This window comes from Tamandua tetradactyla, chromosome 3 (assembly GCF_023851605.1).
Source record: "Tamandua tetradactyla isolate mTamTet1 chromosome 3, mTamTet1.pri, whole genome shotgun sequence".
Taxonomy (NCBI): domain Eukaryota; kingdom Metazoa; phylum Chordata; class Mammalia; order Pilosa; family Myrmecophagidae; genus Tamandua; species Tamandua tetradactyla.
In genome coordinates, this window is record NC_135329.1 from 48207871 (window position 1) to 48214418 (window position 6548).

A 6548-nucleotide genomic window follows, 5' to 3' on the forward strand; every position below is an offset into this window, starting at 1 on the left:
GGCCCCGGACCATCTGAAACCGAATATCTGGGCGGGGAGCCTGGCAATCCTGGTGTTTTACAAGCTCATCGGGCGATGCTGATGTGCACTCAAAGTTGGAACCATTAACATATTGTCTGCCTAAGCAGGCTGGGACACCCATTTTCAAACTTCCTAGGTGTGGGGTGGAAAGTGGGAGAATTTGATTTGTAGTTGAAAATGATGGAGCAAGGTTGGGAGATAAAGATGTAATTCTGTGATCTACTTTGAGAAATTTGGGGCCCACTGCTTTGTCGCTCCCCCCTTTTTTCCCTTCACTTTTATTGTGGCAACATATGTGCAATGTAAAATTTCCCATTTTGACCACTTTCAAATGTAACAATTCAGTAGTACTAATTACATTCACAATATTGGACTACCATCACCACCATCCATTACTAAAACTCTTCCCTCAGCCCAAACAGAAACCCTACACATTAAGTGATAACTCCCTATTCCCCGTCCATCCACCCCAGGAAACTTTTCATCTACTTTGTCTCTATGAATTTGCATATTCTAGTTGTTTCATGTAAGTGAAATCATAGAATATTTGACCTTTTGTGTCTGTCTTATTTCCTTCAACATGATGTCTGCAAGGCTCATCCGTGTTGTAGCATGTGCCAGAACTTCACTCATTTTTACCGCTGGATAATATTCCATTAATGCATACACCACATTTTGTTTATCCAATCACCTATTGACAGACAGTTGGGCTGCTTCCATCACCTGGCCAATTGTGAGTAGTGCTACTATAAAGAGTTGTGCTATCTGTCCACTTTCAAAGATACATTTTCTTTTCATTAAATTTCCTAATTGCTAAACAACCAATAGTCATCCAGTAAGTCAAAACTTCCTAATGCTAAATGAGAGTTGTGAAGAAATACGAGTTATTTTAAATTAATCCTGAGTACTGAATGTGGATAGAAAGTCACTGTACATTATCAAAGAGGATTTAGTTTCACTGTCTTTGTTGTTTCATGGGAAACAGTGTTAACATTAATCATATGCAAAACGGAATAAAATTGACCTGGAGACATTTGAGTATCAGGCAATACAGCTAGTTTCTTATCCTATTTATTCACTAACAGAACAAAACTTGGATGGCATCAGGAGTTTGTTATTCTTTGAACCAAGTAAGTATGTATGTGGAGAACAAATAAATGAGCTTGTTTATGTTGTCAGTTGGCAAAGAGACATTAGGATTCATAAATCTAAAACGGTGAATAGGGACAAACGAAGGAGAAGACTGTGTAACACATTTCTCATCATTCTCTTGGGTACTCAAACTCTGAAGGGGTATGGTCCCATTTATTATCCATTCCAAAGCTATTTCTATAAGTGGTATTTTACCAGTAGGGGAAGACTATTCAGTACTTAAATTGCTGTGAGCCAGGGAGAAAATTTAGTTGAAAAGCCTATGCCTCTTATTTATTTATTTATTGCATGAACAGGCACTGGGACTCGAACCCGGGTCTCCAGCATGGCAGGCGAGAACTCTGCCTGCTGAGCCACTGTGGCCTGCCCAAGTCTATGTCTTTTATTGTGAGTATAATTAACAGAGCTGAATTATGTGTGAGTATGTTTGATAGGGGAAGTTTAGAGTCATATATGTCAACAGAAGGAAAGCCAGAGGTTAAACCAAAGGAATGTAAAACTCGGTAAACCTTGTGGTGGATGATAATTTCCATGAACTAGAACAAATGCACAAAACTATTAAAAGGAGTTAATATTAGAGTGGTATATGGGGGAAAACACAGCAATTGCAAACTACGGACTATAAGTAACAGTAATATCTTAATCTGGCACTGTGCCAGATGTTGACTGGCAAACCTGGACTGCTGGAAACAGCAGTATCAACCACACCATTGGAGGGTGCCAACAAACAAAAATAGCCTACCTTCTGAGGTCTGAGGGGAATAGGCTGCCAAAGACCACCAGCAGCTGGCAGTGGGGAAAGCACATCTCTGGGAAAACATCTAAAAAGCTTTTGGATGAAGATGGTCATACGCTGGGCAGGGCATGTAAGCACACACTTGGGGAGCAGAATTAAAGGCTTTTTTGGCATCTTTACCCGACTTTTGCCCTAGGGCCCTGTGGAAATCCTGTGTGCCCCCTTCATGGGTCCCTGATGAACCAAAGAAGAGCTGTAACACAAACCATATCTATAACAAAAGCTTTAGCAAGAGAGAAAAGCCAAACTTCAGAGTAAATTAGCAAAAAAATAAGCCATATTAAGAGACAGGAAGATAAGGCCCAGTTAAAAGAGCAAATAAAAAAGTTGGAGGAAGTTCAGAATCTGAAACAACTCATCAAAGATGTTCAAATAAATCTCCTAAACCAATTCAAGGAGATGGCTAAAGAGACAAAGGATATTAAGAAAACACTGGGTGCACAAAAGGAAGAATTTGAAAGCATGCAAAGAAAAGTAAATGTAATAAGCGACAAATGAGGACATTATATATTAATAAAAGGGACAATCCACCAAGAAGAAACAACAATCATAAATATATATGCATCTGTTCTACTTTGCTAGCTGCCAGAATGCAATATACCAGAAACAGAGTGGCTTTTAAAAAGGAAAATTTAGTAAGTTGCTAGTTTATGGTTCTAAGGCTGAGAAAATGTCCCAATTAAAACAAGTCTATAGAAATGTCCAATCTGAGGCATCCAGGGAAAGATATCTTGGTTCAAAAAGGTCGATGAAGTTCAGGGTTTCTCTCTCAAGTGAGAAGGCACATGGTGAACAAGGTCAGGGTTTCTCTGTCATCTGGAAGGGCACATGGCGAACACAGCGTCATCTGCTAGCTTTCTGTCCTGACTTTCTGTTTCATGAAACTCCCTGGGAGGCATTTTTCTTCTTCATCTCCAAAGGTCGCTGGCTTGTGGACTCTCTGCTTCATGGTGCTACAGCACTCTCTGCTCTCTCTCAATCTCCCACTTTTTCCAAAATGTTTTCTCTTTTATAGGATTCCAGTAAACTAATCAAGACCCACCACAAATGGGTGGAGACACGCCTCCACCTAATCCAGTTTAACAACCACTCACATCTCCAAGGAGATGATCTAATTACAGTTTCAAACACACAATACTGAATAGGGATTCGAAGAAAGGGTTGCCTTTACAAAATGGGAGTAAGATTAAAACATGGGTTTTCTAGGGCATATATATCATTTCAAACCAGCACAGCATCTAAACAGGGTTTAGATGAGCCAAAGTACATGAGGCAAGCACATACAAAACTGAAGGGAGAAAGAGACATAACTACGATGATAGTTGGAGACTTCAATACAACGTTCACATCAATAGATAAAACATCTAGAAAGAGAATCAATGAGGAAAGAGAGAATTTGAATAATTTTATAAATGAACTAGATCTAACAGACATACACAGAACAACGCACCCCCAAACAGCAGGATATACATTGTTCTCAAGTGTTCGAGGGTCATTCTCCAGGATGGAACACATGTTGGGGCACAAAATGGTCTTAATAAATTTTAAAATATTGAAATGATAAAAAACACTTTCTCTAATCATAATGGAAAGAAGCTGGAAGTCAACACAGTCAGAGGACTGGAAAATGCACGGATTTATAAAGGTTAAATAACACACATTTAAACAATCAGTGAGCCAAAGAAAACATTGCAAGAGAAATCACTAAAATATATCGAGACAAAAGAAAACAAGAACACAATATATCAAAATTTATGGGCTCGGCGGTAGAGTTCTTGCCTGCCATGCTGGAGACACCTAGGCTCGGTTCCTGGAGCCTGTCCATATAAAAAAAAAATTATGGGATGCAATGAAAGCAGTTTTGAGAGGGAAATTCAGAGCCCTAAATGCCTACATTAAAAAGGAAGAAAGAGCTAAAATCAAAGGTCTAATTACACACCTGGAGGAAATAGAGGGAAAAAAGCAAACAAATACCAAAGCAAGTAAAAAGAAATAACGAAGATTAGAGCAAAAATAGTGAAATTGAGAATAACAACAGAAACAATCGAGAGAATAAACAAAACCAAAAGTTGGTTCTTTTAGAAGATCAACAAAATTGACAAGACCTTAGCTAGAATGACAAAGAAAAAAAGAGAGAAGATGCCAATGAATAAAATCAGAAATGAGAGGGTGAATTACTACTGATCCCACACAAATAAGAAAAAGATCATAAGAACCCAATTTATCTGTATAGCTCATTTGAACAACTGAAACACAGGGAGCACAGAATAAGAAAGAGGTCCTTTAATCCTGTATAGCTTAATGTAATGCTTGGATACATCCTAGAGTACAAAAGCATATAATCAAAGAGTATTGGCAAAGTCCCTTGGGGGATGGGAGAAAAAAAATATGGGCTATTAAACTTTTTTTTTTTGCGGGGGAGGGGGGTGCATGTTCCAGGAAAATTGAACCCAGGTCTCCAACACGAAAGGCGAGCATTCTACCACTGAACCACCCGTGCCCCCAAGACTGTTAAACTTACCTTCAGGGAACTCCCTGATACTGCGTCAAACTTTAGGGACACCCAAATCAATAGACCATGCCCTTGATCTTGAGATTTACTTTTGTGAAGCTTATGTAGGTAGCAGAGAGGCTTAGCCTGCCTATATTTATACCTAAGAGTTACTTCTGGAGGACCTCTGTTGTTGCTCAGATGTGGCCTCACTCTAAATCCAACTCTGCAGATGAAATCATTGCCCTCTCCACTACGTGGACATGACACCCAGGGTGAAAGTTTCCCTGGCAGCATGGAAGATGACTCCCAGGGATGAGTCCGGCCCTGGCACCGTGGGATTAACAATTCCACCCTGACTAAAAGAGAGAAAAGAAGTGTAACTAAGTTTAACTAAGTATCAGTGGCAGAGAGAGTTCAAATAGCGTTTAGAGGCTACCCAGGAGGTTGCTTTTATGCAAGCTTCAGTAAGACATGGCTCCCTATCATAACTTACCAAACCCCAACCAAGACCATCGCAATCAATCCTAAAGAACACCTAGGGCAACATATAAGATGCCACAAGGGTTCCATGCCCTAGAGTAACTTTCTAGAAACCTATAACCTCCAAGATGGGTCCATGGGCCAGATAAGTCCTGAAACCTAGAGGGCTCAGACTCTCCAGAACATCAGCTAGTTCTATCTATCTACCCCATATTAGTGACAGACCCTTCCAACATGATAAAGTTAGAATTCCCATAGCCCAAACACCCCTAAAGAGAGGGATAGAAAGATCAAAGGCGATAGTGGAGTTTATAGAGAAGATAGGATTTAACAAATGAATATGAATGCTGAATCATTAAATTGATATCTCTTTCAGTCTCCGGTATCTTAGAGCAGTTAGAAGTAAAAACCTAAAATTGTGATACTGTAACCTGTGCTGGTTTGAAAGGATTTATGTCCCCTAAAAAAGCCATGTATTAACTAAATCCCATTTCATAAAGGCAGAATAATCCCTATTCAAAACTGTATGTTTGAAACTGTAATCAGATCATCTCCCTGGAGATGTGATTAAATCAAGAGTGGTTGTTAAACTGGATTAGGTGACTACATGTCACCTAATTGACATTTGGGTGGGTCTTGATAAGTTTCTGGAGTCCTATAAAAGGGAGGAAACATTTTGGAGAATGAAAGAGATTCAGAGAGAGCAGAGAAAGTTGCAGCACCACGAAGCAGAGAGTCCACCAGCCAGTGACCTTTGGAGATGAAGAAGGAAAATGCCTCCCAGGGAACTTCATGAAATAGGAAGACAGGAGAAAAAACTAGCAGATGACTCTGTGTTCGCCATGTGTCCTTCCAGATGAGAGAGGAACCCTGACTGTGTTCACCATGTGCCTTTCCAGATGAGAAAGAAACCCTGAACTTCATCGGCCTTCTTGAACCAAGGTATCTTTCCCTGGATGCCTTTGATTGGCCATTTCTATAGACTTGTAATTGGGACATTTTCTCGTCCTTAGAATTGTAAATTAGCAACTTATTAAATTCCCCTTTTTAAAAGCCATTCCATTTTTGGTATATTGCATTCCGGCAGCTCGCAAACTAAAACAGGACATTTTCTTGGCCTTAGAACTGTAAACTAACAACCTATTAAATTCCCCCTTTTAAAAGCCATTTTGTTTCTGGTATATTGCATTCCGGCAGCTAGCAAACATAACCCATGTCAAACTCTGAAATATTTTCTAAAACTAATTGTAGAACCCCATTGTGGCAGTTAGATTCCGTTGTCAACTTGGCCAGGTGAAGGCACCTAGTTCTGTTGCTGTGGACATGAGCCAATGGTATGTGAACCTCATCTGTTGCTCATTACACCTGCAGTCAGCTAGGAGGCATACCTGCTGCAATGAATGATGCTTGACTTAATTGGCTGGTGCTTAAATGAGAGAGTACAATGTAGCACAGCCTAAGCAGCTCAGCATACCTCATCTCAGCACTGGCAGCTCAGCCCAGGCCTTTGGAGATGCAGAAAGGAATCACCCCAGGGAAAGTTGTTGGAACCCAGAGGCCTGGAGAGTAGGCCAGTAGAGATTACCCTGAGCCTTCCAATGTAAG